Raw genomic sequence first — 24,495 nt, 5'->3', positions numbered from 1 at the left:
ATATTGGTTGTAGGTTGCTATTCATCACATTGAATACTGCTTGCCAGTTTCTTCCGGCCTGCAAAATGTCCTCTGAGAAATCAGCTGATAGTCCTATAGGCACCTCCCTGTAGGCAACTCTCTGCCTTTCTCTTGCTGCCCCAAGGACTCTGTCTTTATCTTTCACCTTTGGCATCTCAGTCATGATACATCCTGGTGTGGTCCCCTCTAGGTTCAGCTCACCTGGGACACTTCATGCTTCCTGGACCTGTATGCCAATTTCTTTTGCAAAATTTGGGAAGTTTTCCTCATTTTTTAAAAATTCTTACTTCCTCATTCTGCCTGGTTGACTGTTTTTTTCTTCCTTATGTTCCAAATCATTGATTTAAACACTGGTTTCCTTCCCTTCACCATTGGTTTTGTGTGGATTTTGCGTTGTTTCACTTAGCATAGCCTTCACTTCTTCTCTTATGCGTTTGCCATACTCAAACATATCTGTCAATCCTGTGAGCATCTTTATCACTAGTGTTTTGAATTCTGCACCCGTTAGGTTGTCTATCTCCTCATCTGTTAGGTTGCCTATCCTTGTCGCTTAGTTCTCCCACTGGAATCTTGATCTGTTTCCCCTTTTGGGCCATAATTCTCTGTCTCCTCATTCTGACAGGCTTTTGTGTTTGTTTGCTTCCATGTCCCAGGGAGAACTGTACCTCCTACTACATTGTAAGGGACAGAGCCTTAGGAATTTGTCAGTACAGGGAGACCTGTTTCACCACTTTGTGGCACTGTATGTGGTGGAGGGGTCTGAGAGATAACAATGCTGCCTGCCCAGTACTTTCCCCTTTTCCAGGCACCTCTCCCACTTCTGCACCAGACTGACACCCATCTAGGTGCTGCCCTGGGCATCGTTCCCAGAGTGGGTGGGTCTGCAGACATTCTAGGACTGTGGGGGCCTTTTATACAAGTGGACTTTGCTGAGAAACCAGCAGTTTCTGCCTCCACCCCAACCCCCATGGGTCTGCACAGGGAGAAACAATGAGGCTTGATTTTCCCTGATACTGGGACTGTGGGCTGTGAGGTCCGGTGAGGAGCTGGAAATGCTCCCCAGGCATCCCTCCTGACTTTTAAAAATGTGTGACTGTGCTTTCTGCTGGCCTGTCGCTGCTGCTGCTGCTGCTGCCACCACACTGTGTCCTCTCCACCCAGGCTAAGCCCCTCTTACCTGTCTGAATGAGTATTTCTTTTTATATCTTTGTTTGCTGGACTTCCATGTAGTTTTATTTTCTGGAACTTCTGGTTGTTTCTAGTTTTGAGGTAGTTGTATTCCTTCTTAGTTGTGGAAGGTGATGCAACCTGTCTGTCTATGCCTCCATCTTGGCCGGAAGTCTGTTTTATATTCTTATTTTAGATTATCTCACATAAGAGATACTGTCTTTAAGAAATAGAGTGTGGAATAGTGCAGTAAAGATGACAGAGTAGGTAAACACAGTACTCGTATCCTCCCACAACTACATCAGAATTACAACCAATCTACAGAACAACAATCATTAAGAACAATCTGAAAACTGCTTAAAATCTAAATAAACAGAAGACCTATAACTAAGGATATTTTTTTAAAAAGCCATGTGGAGCCTTGTAAGAGGTATGGAGACACAGAACAGGATGGTTTCACACCCATATAAGGCTGTTAAAAATCGGGCAGTATATCTTGGCTATAGAGGTTCACCTTGAGAAATAAGGGTCTCAGCCCCACACCAGGCCCTGCAGCCCAGGGTCCTAGTGCCAGGAAGAGAAGCTCCCATAAAAACTAGTGGGATTGTGGCTGAGGGAGACAGAAGCTACTGGAGTCCTAAGCAGTTCTTCTTAAAGGGTCCACACATGGATTTACTTGGACTCATTCTGAGGTCCAGAGTTGAGGCATAAAAATGAAGGGAAGAACTGAATTATCTGGCTTTGGGACAAGAACTGGAGAGGCAGCTTTATCTCAGACATAAGTGCTGAGTGAGGCCATTATTCCTTTGCTGAACCATCCTTTCACAGAGCTGACACATAGGTATCATAACTGCAAGCTAGCTATCACTGTTCTTCCCACCATTGTGATTCCCTTAGACCCCATGTCACCATGCACTTGGGCCCAGTGAAGTCATTTCCAGTGGTTTTTCCACACAAACAACCTATTTTGGCTCATGCCTCAGACTTTCCTAAAATTTATCAAAGTTTCATAAACCTAACATAAGCAGCAAAGCCTTGGTATAACCTATACGTCTCACATAGTAGCTCCAGATGTAGCACCAGTGGTTGCCAGTCTTGGGTTGTAGCTTGACCTCCCCCAGGCCCTTCAAGCCCAGTAACAGTTATCTGCAGATCACTTTGTAGCTAATGCTGGGGGGCCCCAGACAGGGCACAAGTGGCAACTGACTTTGTCCTGCAACTATAGAGAGGCTCAAGAGCCAGTGAACCAAGTGGACAGTTTCAGATCATGTGGAAACACTACTCAAACACCCTCCACAAGTAACACAACCAAGAGGTGAACTCACTGGACATCAGAAACCTTCTGAAGTGAATCCTACTTCATGGACTGGGTCCTGCACAGTAGAACCACAACAGTGTGGTCTTGGCAAGTCATAGTAATCTGTCAACCTAGAGGTGCTTGCCTCCCCTTGACATGCCAAAAGCAGTCAAGTCTTAACTAAAATAGGAGGGTGCACACATATCATACCAGGGAGTTCCCAGCTTGGGTGACTGTAGAGGTTATCTTAGGTCCTATACAACACCTATAATAAGGCCACTCTAATAAGCCTGGCAGATGTAGCAGCTCTACTGATACATAGAAACAAACACAAGGAGACAGCCAAAATGAATAGACAAAGGGGCATGTCTCCAATGAAAAAACAGAATAAAACCCTAGAAAAAGGGTTAAATAATATAGAGACAAGTGATTGATCAGATACAGAGTTCAAAACACTAGTTATAAAGAAGATTACTGTAATTAGGGTAAAAATAGATGAACCTAGTGAGAATTTCAACAGAGATAGGAAATTTTTAAATGGAAATAAAAAATATAAAAACAAACTACTCAGGAATGAAGTATATATTAACTGAAACAAAGGACAAAATACAAGAAATCGACAGCAGAGTAGATGAATCAGAGTATCAAATCAATGATTTCAATGACAAGAAAACAGGAAACACCCAATCAGAACAACAACAAAATAATAATTTTTAAAAAATGAGAAAAATTTAAGGATACTCTGGGACAACTTCAAGTGTACCAACATTCATATCATGGAGATGCCAGAAGGAAAAGAGAGTCAACAAGAAATGGAAAAAACCTATTTGGAAAAAATGGCAAAATCTTTCCTAACCTAGTGAAACAATAGATATATAAGTCCAGGAAGTGCAGAAAATCTCGGTCAAAATGAATCCAAGGAGGACAACACCAAGACACATCAAAATTAAAATGCCAAAGGTTAAAGATAAAGAATCTTAAAAGCAGCAAGAGAAAAGCAGTTAGTTACCTACCAGAGAGCTCCCGTAAGACCATCAGCTGGGTTCTCAATAGACACTTTGCAGTCCAGAAGGGACTGGCATGAAATGTTCAAAGTGATGAAAAGCAAGGACCTACATTCAAGATTACTCTCTCCAGCTGGGCTGTCATTTAGAAATTGAAGAACAGGTCAAGAGCTTCCCAGACAAGAAAAAGCTAAAGGAGCTTATCACTACCAAAAACAGTGTTACAAGAAATGTTAAAGAGTCTTCTTTAAGAATAATAAGAAGAAAAATAAAGATCATAATGTGAATTATAAAATGACAATAAATACATATCTATCAACAATGACTTTGAATGCAAATGGATTAAATACGCCAATCAAAAACATACAGTGGCTGAAGGGTAACAAAACAAGACTGTTACATATGCTGTCTATAAGAGACTTACTTCAGATCAAAAAACACATGCAGAATAAAAGTAAATAGATGAAAAAAAGGTATTTCATGCCTTGGCAGGGTGGTTCATTTAGTTGGAGCATAATCCCATATACCAAAATTTGTGAGTATGATTCCATGGCAGGGCACATACCTAGGTTGTGGGTTTGAGCCCCAATCAATCTCTCTATTTCTCTCTCTCTCTCTTTCTCTTTCTTTCTCCCTTCCTCTCTCTTTCAAATCAATAAAAATATATCCTTGGATAAGGATTAAAATATATATTTCATAGAATGCAAATGAAAAGAAAAAAATGAAGCTGAGGTAGCAATACTTACACAAGACAAAATAAACATTAAAACAAAGGCAATAATAAGCAAAACAAATGACCCATCAATTTCACTTCTGAGCATTTATCCAAAGAAACCCCAAATACTATCATAAAACACTAAGTCAAAAAAACATATACATCCACACATTCATTGCAACATTACTTACAATAGCCAAAAAATAGAAACAACCTAGGTGACCATCTCTAGATTAATGGATAAAGTGGGACATATATTCTATGAAATATGAGACACATACACACACACAATGGTTGAAATCCTGCCATCTGTAATAACATGGACGAACCTATAGGGTATTGTGCTGAGTCAAATGTCAGACAGAGAAAGACAAATGCCACATGATTTCACTTGTATGTGGAATCTAAACAAGAAAATAAATAAACAGGTCTACCAGAAAGAGAGACTCATAGTTATAGCAAATATTTTGAAGATTACCAGATGGGAGGACAGTTGGGGAGATGAGTGAAAAAGATGAAGGGATTAAGAAGTACAGATTGGTAGTAACAGAATAATCAAAGAAATATAAAGTATACAAAATATAGTCAATAATATTGTAATAACTATGTTTTATGTCAGATGGGTACTAGATTTACTTACCCTGGCTGGTTTGGCTCAGTGGATTGAGCGTCGGCCTGCGAGCTAAGTGTCACTGGTTCGATCTTCCAGTCAGGGCACATCAGAGAAGGAAAACTCTGACCCCAAAAAACCTCCGCTGCCTTGCGGCATACCTCTTCAGGGGAAAGGCTAAGGGAGTAAACCCCGACAGAAAATCCGGAGCCGGAGTCCCTAAGGCGGTTTGATGTTGTAGTCAACACCGGCAACTCCTGCGGCGCACCTGAAGCCAAGCTGTATTGACTCCGTCTTTCCCTTGGACCCTTCAGCTGCGAAGAGAGGGGGGGTCTGCTGCATGGGCAACAGCAGACCCTCCATATCACCCTGCCCAGGCTCTGTAGCTTCAGCTTCACTGGAGAGGACACTCCAGCGTCATCACAAGATGTTGATTCAACACGGGAGGAGACAGATACCGTGTCACTCCCGAGTTGGACTGCACAGCCATTCTCGGCGGTGCAGATAGACTCTTAAGAAGCTACACCATCGTCTCTCGAGACGGACGGCTGCCGACGACGACGACTAGATTTACTGGGGTGACCACTTCGCAAGTTATATAAATGTCTAGTCACTGGTTTGTACCTCTTAAAACTAATATAATATTGTAGGTGAATTGTAATTTAAAAATATTTAAGAAGAATATATGAGGAAAATCAACTTCAAAAAAAACTACCTAGAAAATAAACAAACAATACCTTTCATTAAAAAATGAACATGAAATTCTAGTTTAAGTAATATTCACTAGCAACAAATTCTTGAAATTTGAAATTTTAATTTCGTGATTAGACTATGTTTGAGTAATAGTGAAAGTTCATGGCATATACCAATTTATAATTTTGTTGAATACACACTGGAATTGACTGCTGCTAGGCAGGTAGATGTCTAAAAGTAAGTCATGGAGTAGGTGTATCAGATTCACTGAAGTTTCAGCATCAGCTTTTCTACATGGAATCCCTATTTCTTCTCTTGTTGTAATAAGTAGCAATGGAGATCACCGTTATTTGTAATTTTGGTCCCTAGCATCCCTGGATACTCTAGAAAGGACAGAGATCATTTGGCAAACAGAATTTTAGTAATTTTTATTGACTTCTTGGTATCACTGGAGAAGCAAAGAGCATATATTTTTTCATATTATAAAAGTTTCTTCATAATTATCAAGTCTCCAAATACACTATCCATTAAACTGATAGTTACTCAATGGCATTAGACAAAAAATTAAACTTATTTTTTGTTTTCTTTTATGGTTCTAAACAAAACTACATTTTCTCAATCTCCTCTTCCTTCTTGTGAGGACTGATTATAAGATTAAATACAACAGTGGTCAAGTGACCCTCTTAATATTTTAGAATGCACTTTGGAATCCCTAGCTTTTTTTCTATTATAGTGAGAAATTTTTATTTAAAAATGTATAAAGTGTAGAATTTACATCTCTATCATGTTACCTAATACTGTAATCTACTGAGAAAAAAGAAACCTATAAATATATTTCAGATATGCTCCAGTCATTGTAAATGTACTCATCTAGTAAGAGAATATTTTACTGAACCCTAAAATGGCAGTGAATTTATACTATAATTTTCTGTTAAATATGGCGTTGAAAATATTTTCATTTATTAGCAATATCTATATATTTTCTGTTGAACTGTATGTTTAAATATTTTGTTCATTTTTATTGTGTTATTTTAATACTGAGAGCTAGGAAATATTTATATATTTTGAAAGTAAAGCCTTTGATATTTGTATATTTTTCTACTGTTTATTTATATTATTATTTTTAAGTTAAAGGCAAAACTAAAACAAAAACAATTCTGCTTCACTTCAAAAGGAAATTTTTCAATTAACATCAATTATACATCGTGATGTACTTGGGTCAAGACTGACAAGGAAGAATGGGTTCTGGTGCTAAGTTCATCTCCAACAATAATATGGCACAATGGTCAGTACAAGCTATATTAACACTGCATATTAAATGCTGGTCAGAAATTCAGATCTTTTCTGAAGTTAATGAATCAGGAAAAAAAAAACATGAGTGTTTAAAAAGCCTATGAATTGAGCATATATGCACACACACAGAGACACATATATCCATATGTTTATAAATGGGAATACATATGTGTGTATATAAAATTTTCCTGTTTCTCTTTCATTTGTCTCATTGGAGACTTGGATTTTTGTCACTGATATTTTTGTTTTGTATAAGAAGCCTTTGTCAAACCAAAATTTAAAAAGAGTCTTTGCTATATTTCCTTCCAGGAGTTTTACTTTTGTCTTTTATATATAGGACTATGACCAATGCCAAGTTTAAATTTGAATGTTGTGAGAAATAGTATTCTAAGATTTTTTAAATACAAATATTCAATTTTTCTACTACCATTATTTTGCAAATATTTTGTCTGCCATATCTGTTGAAAATCATATATACATGTATACATAGAGGGTAGGGCAGAAGTAGGTTTATAAGTGTTAGTGTTTGAAACACAGAGTTTATTCTTCTATTACTCTTGATTGATTATTATATTATTGTATTATTTTCATATGAACAGCAGTAAACCTACTCTTGACCCATCACATAGATATATATGTAATATTTCTGTTCAGCTTGTATTCCATGAATTTATGCCTTTGTCCTTATTCTAATTGCCCGTTATCTTGATTACCGTAACTATACTATATATCTTAAAAATAAATAGTGTAAGTTCTCTACTTTTTAAAAATTTTGTTTACTTCATAGATTATACTTTTCATGTAATTTTCACCAGCAGTTTTTCAAATTATATGAGGAAGCCTATTGGCATTTGATTAGGGTTACTTTGACTGTATGAAGATCAATTTAGGATACTTGCCATAATAACAATATCATCTTTTCATCTAGGAATATGGTTTTTGTATTTACTAAAGTCTTTTTTTTTAATTCCCACAACATTGTATAGTTTTTCAGATTTTGCAGTTTAACAAATCTAAACTTAAATGTTTTATATTTTGATGCTTTAAAATAATTTTATTTACCTAAATATTTTTTTGCTAATATGTAATAAATACATTTGATTTTAATACAAGCTTGTATCCCGGGATGTTTTGAAAGTTTATTAATTTTGTATTCTTTTCTTCTGAATTTTTTAGTATTTTCTGATTACACAAAACTGTCATCCTAAAATAAAGAAAATGTTATTTTTTACTTGCAAGTCTTGAAAGTAGCAGCTATTGTTCTTTTTCTTTATATTATTAAATTGATCAGGAAAAATGTGGAGAAAAGAAATGGTGAGACCTATGATGTTCTCAGTTTTAAGAAGAAAATATTCAATATTCCACCACTATTATGTTATTGAAGATAATTTCATAGATGTTCTTCATTAGGCTGTAGGAAATCCTATGTATTCCTAGCTTGCTAAGATTTTTTTTGTAAATTGTTGTTGAATTTTGTCAAATAGTTTTTCTATCTCTCTTGAGATGATTATTATCTTGTTTATGTAGTGATTTACATTTTTACAGGCTTCTGAGATGGAGTTGATTTGCTAACATTTTATTTAAAACTTTTCATCTATGTTCATGATGGCTAATGTTCCGTAATTTTCTTTTTCTTTTTTTAATTCTATTTTCTTTTTCATGTGGTTATTTCTTTGTAAGGTTTAAGTATAAAGGAGGTAAACCTTTTTTTTTTTTAAATAAAATGATTTAAAATGTTCCCTCATTCCTGTATTCAAAAGGATTTTGATTTTCTTGAGATTATTTCTACCTTAAATTTTTTGTGGAGTTCAATAATAAATTTTTCTATTTCTGGAATTTCACTTCAGGTTAGATTGTTAATTATGAATTGAGTATCTTTAATAGATATAAAGTTATTTAGTTCTATTTACTTGTGTGGCAGTTTTGTCAGTTTGAATTACAAAAATATATAGAGATTTTCTCTAAGATGTTGAATATATTGATATCGATTATTCTCTTTATAATTTGTTTTTATATATATATAATTGGTTCCTGCCTTTATGTTTATTATTCTTTAATTTTCTACTTAGTATGGATTTTATTTATTCTTTTCTTTTTTTAAGTATATTTTATTGATTATGTTATTACAGTTGTCCCAATCTTTCCCCCTTTGCACCCCTCCACCCCCATTCCCTCTAGCAATTCTCCCCTTAGTTCATGTCCATGGGTTATGCCTATAACTTCTTTGGCTTCTTCATTTTCTATAGTATTCTTATTCCCCTGTCTATTTTGTTCCTATCAATTATGCTTTTTAATCCCTGCACCTTTCCCCCATTCTCCCCTTCCCCACTGATAACCCTACAAATGATCTCCATATCCACAATTCTCTTCCTGTTCTGGTTGTGTGTTTAGCTTTTTGTTTATTTCTTTGTTTGTTTGTTTTACATTCAGTTGTGCATAGTTATGAATTTGCTGCCTTTTTAACGTTCATAGCTTTGATCTTCTTCTTTTTTAAAAATAAATCCCTTTAACATTTCATGTAATAATGGCTTAGTGATGATGAACTCCTTTAGCCTTACCTTGTCTGAGAAGCATTTTATCTGCCCTTCCATTTTAAATGATAGCTTTGCTGGTTAGAGTAATCTTGGTTGTAGGTCCTTGCTTTTCACTTTGAATACTACGTTGCTTGTCCCTTTTTGTATGCAAAGTGTTTTTTGATAAATCAGCTGACAGTCTTATAGGAACTCCTTTGTAGGTAATTCTCTGCTTTTCTCTTGCTGCTTTTAAGATTCTCTCCTTATCTTTTAACTTTGGCATTTTAATTATGACATGTCTTAATGTGGTCCTCTTTGGTTCTGACTGTTTGGGACTCTCTGTGCTTCTTGGACTTGTATGCCTATTTTCTTCACCAAATTAGGGAAGTTTTCTTTTCTTTTATTGCTTTTTTTCAGATAAGATTTCAAATTCTTGCTCTTCCTCTTCCTCTCCTGGCATCCCTATGATTTGGATGTTGGCAAGTTTGGAGATGCCCCAAGGTCTTTTTATATTATCCCCATTTTATTGCATTCTTATTTCTTCTTTCTATTCTGGTTGAATGTTTATTTATTCCCTATGTTCCAAATAGTTGATTTGAATTCTGGCTTCCTTTCCTTCACTATTGGTTCCCTGTAGATGTTTCTTTATTTCACTTAGTGTAACCTTCGTTTTCCTTTGTGTTGTTGCTGTACTCAATGAATTCTTTGAGCATTCTGATCATCATTGTTTTGAATTCTGCATCTGATAGGTTTGCTCTTTCTGTTTCATTTAATTCTTTTTCTGAGGTTTTGTTCTGTTTGTTCATTTGGGACATATTTCTTTGTCTCCTCAATTTGGTAGCCTCCATATGTTTGCTTATTTGTTTTAGGTAGAGCTGCTTTGACTCCCTATAAAAGGCACGTGTAAATTATGTGGGGAGAAGCCTTAGGCAGTTGCCAGTGTTGGGTAACCAGTTTACTGTCTTGTGGCTCTGTGTAGTGGAAGGGCTCAGGGAGAGAACAATGATGCTGCCCATCACTCGCCCCATTTCCAGTCACTTCACCCACTCACTGTATGAAATTAGCACCTTTCCAGCTTTTGCCCTGGTGTTGAATACCAGAGCAGGTGGGTTTACATACACTTTAAGACTGTGCAGGTCCTTAATTGGAGTTTCCTGAAAATCTGGCAGTTTTTTCCACTACCCCAATCCCCACTGGTTTTTATAGTCAGAAGTTATGGAGATTTATCTTCCTACTTTGGAACCCTGGGCTGTGCAGTCTGGCCTGGGGCTGGGATCACTCCCTACCAAGGTATCTCGCCTGATATTTATCCACCACATGTGAATGTGGGACTGCCTGTGCCTGTTCTACCATCGCCTCTCCATGCCACACCTTGTCTCCTCACCTCTCCACCCAGTCTTTGTCCTTACTACCTCTCAGGATGAATGTGGCTTCTTTAAATCCTTGGTTGTCAAACTTCTATACAGTTTAATTTTCTGACAGTTCTCAATGTTATTTGTTTTGAAATTTAGTTGTAATTCTTATTGTGGTTGTTCAAAGAGGCAAAGTGTGTCTACCTATGCCTCTATCTTGACCAGAAGTCTTATTTCTCCTTTTCTTAATCTTTTGAATTTTAGAATTTCAGAATATTAATTTTTAAACTAATATCTATATTTATAACCCAAGTCAGTTTTACTGTATCTGACATTTATCCATATATAGATTTAAAAAAATTCTCCTCTTGTTCAAATATTTTATAAATTTCTTTATGATTTATTTTTATATTTAAAAGGTCTTAAAAGCATATTATCAGATTTTATGGCTTATGGTCCTGAATTTGGGCTGTCTGGGTAAATATTTTGTGTGTATCTGAAAACAGTTGTGTATTCTGTACTTTGGAAAAGAAGTATTTTACAGATATCAAGTTGGTCAAATTGATGGATAGTATTGTTGTACTGTCTAATGTTACATGAATTTTGGACCTTTTCTCAATCATTTGCTCAGGGAGAAAATTTAAATATCTAATTATAATTTCATATGTGTCCATGTCTCATCTTTGTTCTCAATTTTTGTTTCATGCATTTTGAAGCAAATGCAATGGTCTGTTGTTAGGTAATACACATAGAGAACTATGTGTATTTATAAGAAAATTACTTCTATAATTATAAAATGCCTCGATATATTTTCTCTATATTTGCACAAAATATAGACCCACTATATATTACTCTTGTTTTATATAGCTAATACACTTCTTTTTTACACTTAAGCAAGTATTAATTATTTTATGTGCTCTTCTTAGCTTTTCCTTCTCTTATGAACCTCCATATGATATCATTTTATTTATCCATAAATCTATCTTTAAATATTTTGTTTGTGAAATTCATATAATGATGACTTTACTCAGTCTTTGTTTTTCTAAAATTATGTTTATTCTCTATACATTTTGGAGATATGCTATCATTGGGTATTGAATTCTATATATTGGCATTTTTCTCTGTATCGACACGCTAAATATATAGTTTTTGTTTTCTGTTTAACTCTGTGGAAAAATCAGCTGCCACTTTTGTTATTGCTCTTTTGAAGGTACTATGTCTCTGTTTGTTTGTTTGTTTGTTTTTTTCTTTTTATGGCTGCTTTCAAGATTTTCTCCCTCTTTGGTTTTCTTTACATGTAAAGATTTTGAGGTTTGTCAAGCATTTTCATCTTTGTATTGATGTCTCCCATTAATTTTTGAAAATTATTTTCTGATGTCTCCTGAAAATCATCCCCTTTTATTCTCCCTCTCTATTAGCCACTCCAATTGCACAAATTTTAAGAATCCCTCTCATCACATCCCCTTCTTACTACAATACACATGCTTCATAGGTGATCTACTACTCTATCTTCCCATTCAATAATTCTTCCCTCTAATATGTTTTATCCTAATATAACTTAAAAGCATTGTTTTTTTAAAAAAAATTTAGTTATATATTTTCAACTTAAAAATTTCTATTTAATTCTTTTTCATAAATTTTACATCTTTGGTAAAATTATATGGTAAATTCTCATTTTTAAACCTATTTTCCTGAACTTATTATACATAGTTATTTCCAAATTTGTACCTAATTACTTCATTATCATAATTATTTGTTTCAATTTGTATTGTCTCTTTATCTCTAAATTTCAGTCATTTGTCTTCTGTCATGATGGTTAATATTTTACTGAAATTATTTTTTTTAATTAAAGCACTTGATATCATTTGCTTCCAAGAAGATTTCACTTCTTTTAAAAAAAGTTTATATTTTATTTCTTATTTTTAGAGAGAAGGCTGTGGAGGGAAAAAGAGAAGGAGAGAAACATCCATCAGTTGCCTCTTGCACATGCCCCAACTGGGGACTGACCCACAATCCAGCCATGTACCCTGAACAGGGATTGAACCAGAGACTGTTTCTTTGCAGGGCAATGCTCAACTAAGCCAGGGTGAGAATTTAATTTTGAGAAGCAGTTAAAACTGTCATGTTGTTACAGAACCCCTGGGCTGCTCCAATTGAAACAGAACCCATGGGCTGTTTAGTTAGGGGCCCGATTGCCCACCACCAGAATTATAACTCTCAATACCAGAGTTTAGTGAAAAGAAAAAGAATTTTTTATTTAACAGTTATATAGATTTAGATTATTTGCAGATTTCTGCCATTAAGTCTTATGATCCTTAAAGCACCCACAAACACATATTTCTGCCTTCCCCTACCATACCAGGCTAGTTTTAGAAAAGTTAGAGATACAGTTTCCCTACTTTCTAAACACAGTTCAGCTTTACCAGTAGCTGCCAATCATTCGATTCTGATTGGGAAGGCCTTTTTATGTTGTGATGTCCACCAGCTTTTAATCCAGAACTGTGTGAATTCCCCACCTTTCCTTTCCAAAACCACATGGTCAGTTCTTTGTAATCCACATGGAGAACTTTTCAAAAACACATGGTCAGTGTCCCCCATTAAATCCGCATGGTCCAACCTAGTTAAAAAGTCTGCCGCTTATTTTTAAATCCCTGACTGCAACCTGTGATTCACTGGGCATGGTACTCAGTTCTGACCATTCACAGAACCTCACGCAGGCTCTGTGTGCTTTTTCCATACCATCTCCTGGTCCAAGCCCCCTCCCATCTCCTTGAGGCCTTGGAAACATTCAACCTTTTGCATAACAAAGACACCAGCCCCTAGACTCAGGTAAGTGAAGGCATCCTGAAAGCGCTTCCTTCTCCCCATCCCCCAGCCACAAGCTCTGGGGTTTTTTGGGCACCCCCATTTCTGTAACAATGTCACCTTAATAAAATCAGGAGATTAGATTATTTAAGGTTAGGTTGAGTTTTTGTAAATTTTGTTCTATTTCTTTATTTCTAGGTCATAGCATTTCAGGGATCTCAACTAAAAATCTAAGGTATTTACTAGTATCCTTTCCTTGGTAAACCAGGAATTCCAAAATTTAATACCCACCTCTGTGAGGCTGATGAGAGCACTGCTTACCTCTAAACTATTGTTTTCTGCTTATGTTCTTATTCTCCTATACTATTTAGCAAAGAAATAACACATACCTTTTAGAAGAAAAGTAATGAATAATGTAGAACTCACCTCAATGTTCTCCCTTTCACTTTGGGATCTTGAATTCCTTGGCTCCTTAATTTCTGGAGATTTTGGCTGCTTTCCAACAGTGTTTGAGGAATAATTTTATGAAAGATGTCATTGCCAGTCCTTTGATTAGGATGATTATTCTGATTGAATGCTCTCTCATATCTGGAAGAGGAAGTGAAATGATTATCTTTTAACTGTATTAATTGGTTACATATTCTTCAAATGCAAATCCATTATCATTGTCCTTAATGTATGCCTCATTTAAAGAATGATCAAAATGCTGGTCTCTAAATTGATGAATCTAAAATTTAATCTATACTGAATTGGAGACAGGAGAAGAATGACAGACAGGTTGTTATGTTGATTGTTGAAGAATATTATGAGACAATTACAAAATTGCATGCATGATATTACTTTCTTCCCTTAGATGATTACTGCTACTAAATTTTAATAGATCCAGTTTTAAAACTGCATTTTCAGCAACAAATTTTATAATGAATTCACTTCAATCTTTAGAGTTATACACGTATTATAATATATATACTTTATTTGTAAGGGAGTACAATGTAAATATAAATTATATTTTTTATGAATTAAAAAGGAAAGTATTTAGAGTGTGTACTCAACTTTAACTAGTAGAGGTTTAAGTATAAAAGCATTAAAAATGTTATAATAGAAAACAGATAATTAAAATATTTTGTGAGCTCAAGACTTTGTTTTCAGCAACTAATTTCTAGTAGTTTTTCTTTCCCAGAGGAAACCCAAAGTCTTGAGTCTTATTGAGGGGAATATTAAATTAAGATAGTGATATACTGATACTGTGCAAATCACCATTAGTTTCTTTATTCTTTACAGAAAACTATTCCCCTGGCTGGTTTGGCTCAGTGGATTGAGCGTCAGCCTGCGAGCTAAGTGTCGCTGGTTCGATCTTCCAGTCAGGGCACATCAGAGAAGGAAAACTCTGACTCCAAAAAACCTCCGCTGCCTTGCGGCATACCTCTTCAGGGGAAAGGCTAAGGGAGTAAACCCCGACAGAAAATCCGGAGCCAGAGTCCCTAAGGCGGTTTGACGTTGTAGTCAACACCGGCAACTCCTGCGGCGCACCTGAAGCCAAGCTGTATTGACTCCGTCTTTCCCTTGGACCCTTCAGCTGCGAAGAGAGGGGGGGTCTGCTGCATGGGCAACAGCAGACCCTCCATATCACCCTGCCCAAGCTCTGTAGCTTCAGCTTCACTGGAGAGGACACTCCAGCGTCATCGCAAGATGTCGATTCAACACGGGAGGAGACAGATACCGTGTCACTCCCGAGTCGGACTGCACAGCCATTTTTGGCGGTGCAGATAGACTCTTAAGAAACTACACCATCGTCTCTCGAGACGGACGGCTGCCAACAACAGAAAACTAACAACTATATATATTTTTCACTCTTAATTAGCTTTAACTAGTGTTTAGACCCATGTAGGTGGCAATCCATATTCTTTCAGAAATCTTTAAGTTCATACAGGAATATTTTAATTATGGTAGTTAGTTTTATTAGTTGAAATATTTTAGGTACTATGCATAATGCTAAATTCATGTCCTCAACTCATGCATACTCTCAGTTTTTATATACTTGAATTGTCAGGACTTTTGAGAAAATGAAGCTTTGTTAAAAAATCTTATTAATTCAGTCTGATTACCATTGAATCTTATAATCAGCTTCATAGTTTAGCATGAATAACATGCAATTTTACAGCTTGGGAAACATTTGGTTTTTACATTTTTATCAACATCAATACAAGGCTGCCAGTTACTTATTAAACAGCATGATTTGGTTTAAATTAAGCTTACCAAATACAAATTTCTCATCTCTCTCTTTAAGATAATTTAACTTTCTGTTAAAAAACTATAATGTTGGTATGTGATGCATTAATTAAAAAACAAGCAGTTACATTTAAATACAGGGTTTGTAACCATAGTTTTCCAAAAACTTCTTTAATGTCTACTTTAAAATACTAAAGTCCACCTTCTGTCATATTAAGAAGGCAATATTTATGTAGTTCCTCTATGGCAGATAACACACAATATTTCTATACATCTTTAAGAAGTTAGAGAGCCTGGATTTCCAGACATGGCAATCATCTTCTTTAACTGGCTGAATTTGTGACAGAATAAACTCCATTAACTTGTTCTATTAGTGCTCTGTGCAGTCAGCAAGATCAATGCTGCATAAAATGATGAAATGACTAACAGACTTCCTCAGAACCCTGCCGAATGCTTTCTGCCACCCAGAATATATAATTACTGCTCATACAAACAGGTAGAATTCGGTATTCTATTCCTCAGACAATCCCTGAAAATTCAAGAAGAAAAATAAAATACCTTCTGTCTGTGCATGCAGAGTCAGTTATTATCCTTTTATTATGTCCCTTTTATATTAAAAAAATAAAACTGTTGAGTAAAATCTAATCTTTTTTTCCCATTGGCTAATATGGTAACCAAACAACTTGGCACAACCTAAAGAGCTTCAGATAGAAAAGATTTTCTGACCAGATGCCTCCTCGAGGCCCATTAGTTACTTGTCAAAAGCAGAACACAAGGTGAGCCAAAAGCAGAGGAAATGGGAGCTAATGAAGCCAGCAGACCTGAAGATACTTGACTGAATATGAGTAAACAGGAGACAGATATCACACAGTAAAAATAATCCAAGCTGCGTAGTTTGAAACAGGTATCTTGCTCTGCAGATGGCGCAGCTGCTAGTACTTATCTGAAGAGAGCTATTCTGTTCTAGAATAACTTGTGCAACAAGGAACATTAGCCACTTCAGAAATATAAATGGGGTTTTTCTTCCCTTCTGCCTCCATTTCCTGCAGCCTGCCTTTCCCCTGTACAACCCTCCCCTGCCTTTCTTGCCCATTTGAGATGAAAGCTAGCTTCAGAGCTGTCTAGCTGCATGGGCCTGCCAATACAAACCATGAGTACATTACATTTTAGTCTAACAAAATATAGGGAGCATGAAGCTAAGCAATCACAAAAGAAATGATTGAAAGGAAGAGTCAGAACAGATGTACAATGAGGAGAAGCAAGAAAAAAATCAACATTAAAATCAAATTTAAGCCATTTTTTGCTACCAAGAATGAGTTTATGATTTGCAGATTGAATATAACTAAGGAGAAAGGTATTTTTCATAACAATGTTTTATATATTCAGCCTTTTGTTGGAAAAGAATCCCTTTTATATTACAGCAGTATCTCTTCTTGCTCTTTTACTTAAAGGTCTTATTGCATTTCCATTATAAGCCCCTAGATTGAGTGTTTTGTAACTTGGCCACAAAAATTCACTGCAGATAAGAATTTTAAATTCAAGATATTATTCTTGTACTAAATTTTCTAGGCTATTAACAATTTTCATTTGTCCATTTGTGCATTAATAGGACTAGAGAACTTGTCTAAATGTTCTAGTTATAAAGAATTGTTAATACTTCCCAACTTAAAACTCTATTTTCTGAAATGAAATTAAAATTTAAATAATGTATTACTCTCTTATGAATCAGTAATTTCATGTTTATAATGTGTTATCAGAAAGTATAATAGAACGATTTAAACTTATTAGACATGCTGCATAAAGTATGCAATCAGAACCAAGTGATAGAATTTATTTTTGTTCCACAGAATTACTGAAAATCAGAGTGGTAAAGAACATAAAAGTCACTTAATTTGGTCAAGATATAGTAATTACTCCAAGCAAAAAGTAAACTATTTGGGACTACTTTGTAAAATGATCATAGAAATCTTCTTACATTTTGCTCATGTTGAAATTAAGATTTTTGTTCATGCACAACAGATGAAGGCCATTATTTCCTTAAAGTAAGGTCAATTGTCACAGTGTGTCTAATTTAATTTTCATTTAACTTCGGATGAATGCCAAAAGCAAGTGCATATTGTATTTATATATTATTATTCAATATCAAGCTCTATGCCATCCTTCCTATTTTATATTTTTCTGAGATTGATTTTAGAAATTTGGGTAAATAATAAAAACTATGCCTAAAATGAAGTATGTTTCAGAAATAATGTATATCTAGACTCATTTATATAATTAGAACATTATGCAAAGGGTCAAAGTTTGTCCATTTTTATAATTCAAGTAAAAATAAATAAATACTCATTGTGAGACAGTATAGGGACTTGGGCATGAGAATGAAGAAGTATTAAATGGGCAAGATGTCAAGTTAAAACCAGGTAACCAAAAGATGGCAAAACCACAAGTCTATATGCTCAGTTGATCAAGGTTTGGCCTCTATATGACCTTCCTGGGGTGGAGGTAATCAACAATATCACTATTTTGTGCCTACAGCACAGGCAGAAGTAGATGTCAAACAACCACACAAAAGGAGGAAGTAACCCCACCCTGAATCGAAAGTTTCACTCCCTGAACCCTCCCCAAGCCCACCTTTGCAAAAACCCTGCCTTTTCAAGCAAGCCCTTTGGTCCACAGTTTATAAAAGCAGCCAAGCAGACCTAACTGTCAAGCCAGTTAGGAGGACCTTCCTTTCTTCTGTGCTGTCTCCCTTATGCACAAGCATAAACTTAATAATATATGCCTGGAAAATTTTCTGGAGTTTCCTCTCAATTTCTATTGGGAAACCCAAGAACCTTAATGCCAGTAGCAATTGGTCATATATATGAAAAAATATTCTATATCCTGGGATAATGAACATCATTAAAACAATATATTTTCCCCTAAGTAAATCATACTCTAACAGAGGAAAAATATAAATATCAATCAATCAGAAAAACTGTGATAAATTTTATGACAGGTTTACAAAGTTGGTGCTATAAACACACAGAATAAAAGTGTCTTATCTAGTCTGGAGTAAGAAAGTTCTTTTCACGGGTATATATTTTTTTCTCCAAGTAGTTAAGATCAGAAACATATTAACATGGCAAAAAATAAAAAGCTACATTAACAACACCAACAAAAAACAAACAAACAAACAAAACAGTAAGGCAAAGGACATTTTCAACATATAAATAAAGTGCATATACATAGACAGTCTTAGAAATGTCTGGTTATAACTATGAAAATGAAATCTTATTTATTGAATGATCCAGAAGACTTCGGTGAGATTGCTGGAAAAGTATGAGAATAAATTAATAATTATAGGTGAGATGGGATATATAAAAAACAAGAGGACTTGACCGAATCTGAGGGTGAGTCACAGAGATGAGATTGGGGTATAGAGAAAATAAGCAGAGACAGAGAAAGAAAAAGAAGGGTAGACAAAGGGTAAGAGAGAAGGTAACAAAGAGGTGAAACTGGAGAGGTAAAACTTCCTGGGATACAAAGGTTTTTAGTTTTGTTTCAATCTTTTTTTGAAGCCCAGATGCAATTCTATCTTCAATTCCATTAGACATCCTAGTATGCTTATAATACATACATTCCTTTTCTTTTAGGAGTTTTGTTAGTTAGTCACAAAGAACCTTAATCTTTAGTAATGAACCAGTATCCAATGATACAAGAAAACATTTACAGTATAGCATAGTCATAATATTCAATAAAGGCAAATGACAGTAAAGATAGAAGTAATAATATGGAACTATAAACTAAAGCATTTTGGAAAAATAAGAATTGATATAGGATGTGATGTTTTAAAATATGAAATGCTATTAAAAATATAAACATAGTGAACATGGTCTTATTTATCCCATTCTACCATATAAGCATTTGGATCATTTTTTAAATTTAAATGATGGGAATATTATACAACAAAATGTTAGTAATTTTTTAAATATGCTTTAATGATTATGCTGTTATGGTTGTCCCAATTTCTTTTCCCTTTGTTCTTCTCCACCCAGTGACCCCCCTTCGCTCCACTTATCCCCCCTGCTTAGTCCATATCCATTGGTTGTACATATAGTTCTTTTCAACATCTTCCTATCTACTCCACTCCCTCCTACTATGCTTCTTAATTCCTGCACCGTCTCCCTCCCTTTCCCCCTTCCCCCTTCCCACTGACCTCCCCCAAAATGTTCCCCATACCTATAATTCTTTTTCTACTCTTGTTGCCAACTTAGTTTGCCTTTGTTTTGATTCCCTAGCTTCTGTTGTTGGTTGTTGTGATACAGTTTTCATTTTAATGTTCATAGTTCTGATCCTCTTTCTCCTAAACAAGTCTCTTTAACATTTCATATAACAGTGGTTTGGATCTAATGAACTCCTTCAGTCTTACCTTATCCTGGGAGCACTCTCTCTGCCTTTCTATTCTGAAGGACAGCTTTGCTGGATAGAGTAATTGTGGTTGTAGGTGTTTGCTTTTCATTATTTTGAATATTTCTTTCCAGTCCCTTCTTGCCTGCAGAATCTCCTTTGAGAAATCAGCTGATAGTCTTATTGGGACCCCTTTGTACATAATTCTCTTCTCTCTTGATGCTTTTAAGATTCTCTCTTTATCCTTAATTTTTGACATTTTGATTATAATGTGTCTTGGAGTGGTTCCCCCTGGGTCCAGTTTTCTTTTTTTGTTTGTTTTTTTTAACTTTCTGTGCCTTCTGGACCTATAAGTCTATTTCCTTTTCCCAAATTAGGAAAATTCTGCTTCATTATTTTTTCACATAATTTTTCAATTTCTAGTTCTTCTTCACTTTCTGGCAACCCTGATTCAGATGTTTGCCTTCTTATAGCTGTCCCATAGGCTTTTGAGCCTCTCCCTCTTTTCCTCACTTTTCATTTCCTCTTTCTGCACTGATTGACTGTTTGTTCCTTCCCTATTTTTCGATTTGTTGATTTGATCCCTGGTTTCTTTCCCTCACCACTAGTTTTGTATGTGTTTTCATTCAATTCAGCAGGACTAGCCTTTGTTTCTTCCCCATCTTGTTTAAGATCTGGTGTTAGGTCTGTAAGCATTCGTATAACCAAAGCTCTGAACTGTGCCTCAGAAAGATTTCCTATCTGCTGCTCCATTAGATTAGATATTTGCTGTCTGGTCAGCTGTGTGATTGGGATCTCTATCTTGATCCATGCCATCTTGACAGTTTTGTGTTTACCCTTGCCTTCTGGGTGGGGCTGTCACACCTCCTACGTTATAGGGGGTGGAGCCCCGTGCACTGGTCACCACCTGGTGACCCTTCTCACCACACTGTGGCATTTTGCATGGGAGTGAAGTTCAAGATGTATTCCTGCCATTCACTTCGCTGAGAGACTGGGAGGTTTCTCCTCAGTCCCCATACCCTCTGACCCTCACAGTCCAAGGCAATGGGGGTCTGCCTTCCCCATCATTGGAATCGCGAGCTGACAGGTCTGGTCTGCAGCCAGGGATACTCCCCAGGTGCTTCTTGCCTCCCCCTAAATACAGGTGTCTGTGCTTACCACCATCCCACCGCTGTTGCCGCAGCTGCTGCTGGCAGCACAGCTTGATCTCTCCGCCGTGGCTTCACCTCTCCTATCTGTCTGGATGAGCACCACTTCTTTATAACTTCATATGTTGGACTTACATGTAGCTTTATTTTCTGGAACTTGTTATTTATGGTTTTGCAGTAGTTGTATTCCTTCTTAGTTGTGGAGGGAGATGAACCATGCTGTCTAGGCCTCTGTCTTGGCCGGAAGTTGTCTCCTCCAAAATGTTAGAAATTTTTAAATCATTAGTATGAGAGCAATAAAAAATAAATGACAAAATTCCTCAAAATAGATAAGAGGAATTAAATATAGATCTCTGGAATAATTTTCATAATTTTATGTCACTATTTGATTTTTCTGCCTAATCTCTAGGTATATAAGCTGATTAATTACAATATGTAACTTAAAAATTTGACATCTTTATTTTTATAATTACTTTATTTGAAAGTATTTCTTCATCTATGACATCATAAATATATATAGATTTTTTAAAATTCCTTCTTTTGTGTTTTATCTAAAAAAAATCAAATTTAAGTTTATGAAGATTTTCTCCACGTTTTCTTCTAAGAGTTTTATAGTTTGCATTTCACATTTAGGTCTAAAGGCTATTTTTAGTTGTGTTATTTTGCCCCAGAAAATGCTGTAACACCACATGTCAAATACATTGCAAAGAACTTTGGCAAAATCAGAATTTTTTAAACAATGCCAGAGCAACAATTACTCTAAACAAATTTAATTAATCAGACAAGAGAGACTTTATTCAATGCATTTCAATAAAGAGGCCACAGTTCTGAGTTTAACTGGCTGGTACAAAAGTTGAAAATATCTTTTAGAGCTGAGGTTAGGGGCATTGCAAGCTATCTGTGTTTGTTAATTGACTATACCAAAAAGAAAACTTTTTAATATATTCATGACAGGATGTTGTATTTCAATTTAACCTGAAGCAGTTCATTTAAGTTAGGCTCTTTTTACCCTCCTGTAGAATTTAAGAAATACATTTTCAGAGATGGTTCCTAGGTCTCTAAGTAAAAATTTTTTTATTGTAAAACTGGCAAGAGGTATTCTAAAAGATTTACATCTCAAAGGGCAGAGAAAATAAATATGCAACTACAAGTTTCTAAAGTAAATGCTCTAAGAAAAGGGAGGTCTAAAACCTAAAGTCAGGAAGAAGCCCATTTCAATTTTAGTCAATCAGCAAGTCTCTCTTTAACAGGGACAACTTCAATCATTGACCTTTCAAGACATCTGTATATTAAGTTTTATTGTTTACATTCTCCCCCAAACAATTGTGTAACATGAATAGGTTAATAATACAGTATATTATTTTTCTAGTCATTCCTGAAAAGAAACAAGATCTCTAAAATACTTATGATACAATTCTAATTGATAAAACTCTATAATTTTATCATATATTCCTGTTTAAGTTTTTTCTTGAAAAGCCACTAATATTTGATAATATCAATCCTCAAGTCTAACATAGAGACCTACTGGCTTCATATTACAGGAGATATAGAATTTAGGATAAAGTGCACAGATATGTTTCATTAGGCTTATCTATAGTATAATTTTCAAATTTTGCTTACGTTGAGAGTTTTTCTTCAGGCCTTCATAACGAAGGATACATAAACTCTGAGTTTTGTTTATAATGCCATTAATTAATAATTCATTATCTTAAATATTTTTAATTTTATACACTATAACTCTATCTACAGCTTTACTGAAAAGACTTCAGATAATTCAGTTCCACTGTGTACATAGTAAACTTCCCATTCATGGGAGGAAAATATATTTATTCTATACTTTGGAAATTATATAATTGGCTTTTGTACTAATTTTGACAATCCTATGCATACAAACTCATGGATTAAAACAGATAATGGTGGCTCAAACACAGTGGTCAGGCCTTTTTAAAAATAACTTAAAGGACTGTTTTAATTTTTTTTTTAATGTTTAAATGTTTTTAGGAAAACATTTAAAGAAAAATGCATCCTGTGATATATTTAGTTAAGGCCCACCAAGGAATGTGGTAGAAACTGTTATTCTCATTTATAAAAGTCAGCAAGCCTTATTTTTGGAGATAAAAATAGGAAGTCCAATGATCATCAGTATAAACATATAATAATAATATTAATAATAATAATTTGTTCATAGAATAGAATAGCATAGAATGCTCACATTGGGCCTACAAATCTTTTTTTAAACTCACTGAGGTAAAGAACATGTCCAAAGGTAGCCAAGAATCTGAATGTTTCTATAGAGATAGGACTTTCTGTCACTACTATGATTTGGGAGAAATTGAATTACATATTCTTAATCAGATTCAGATAAATGTCTTATGTATCCCATCTTGTAAAAGTTAGGGTACAGAGAACCTAGATGCAATCAGAGTTAACTTTGGAAACTCAAAAATTTGCTAGTGAGAAGGTAGGAGGACAATTTTATTAAAGAGTATTCTATGTCTTTCATCGCATGTCATCCTTCACTGCTTGTGATCATTTTCTTAATAAGCAAAGGTATCCACATTGAAACTAGGAGAATTAATATAGTTATAGTTTTAGGATAAAGCTAGGCAGTGCCCAGCTTTTGTATCTTCACAAAATTTTCCTGTTTTTGTTTTTAAATTAAAAGTAAATCACTGAAGGGAACTGTAATTAAGGACAATGTTATAAGAAAAGACTGGAAGATAATTCATGAAAGGAAGACTACCTTTCTTCAGGCTGAAATGAGAAAAGGAAGGGGATTGCTCTCAGATGAGGTCAAGGCATGAGAGGTTGGCTCTAGTCCTGGGGCAGTGGTTAGCTGGAGCAGAGAAGTCAGAAGTAAAAGACCCCAAATACTTTTTTAAACTAAAGCCAGGGACACCTGAGGATTCTAGTCTGTATCTCTGTACTGCTGTTTGACAAGTTAGTGAGTATGTCACATAGCCTAATCTGAGCAATCATGTTATTTATTATTCTTATTACTGTTGGGAGACAGCTCTTCTATCTGCAGTTTTCCAAAATGACATTTTAGATCTAAAAAAAAAAAAAGGTAGCCTGACCCTGCCTCAAAGTTACAAATTATACTGCTTCGTGTCAACTGTCTTCACTTCCCAAAGTCCTAGGACACCAATCAATCTATATGTAACAGAAACTGGAGGTCTTGATAGCAAAATATCCTGAGAAAATAATATTTTATAACATTTAAGAATAAGGGATGTGAAGTCAGGTCTACCTGGATTCAAAT

This window comes from Furipterus horrens, unplaced genomic scaffold (assembly GCF_987537825.1).
Source record: "Furipterus horrens unplaced genomic scaffold, mFurHor1.1.pri manual_scaffold_12, whole genome shotgun sequence".
NCBI classification, from domain to species: domain Eukaryota; kingdom Metazoa; phylum Chordata; class Mammalia; order Chiroptera; family Furipteridae; genus Furipterus; species Furipterus horrens.
The sequence above is the reverse complement of the archived record's forward strand: the minus strand, read 5'-3'. Positions refer to the sequence as shown.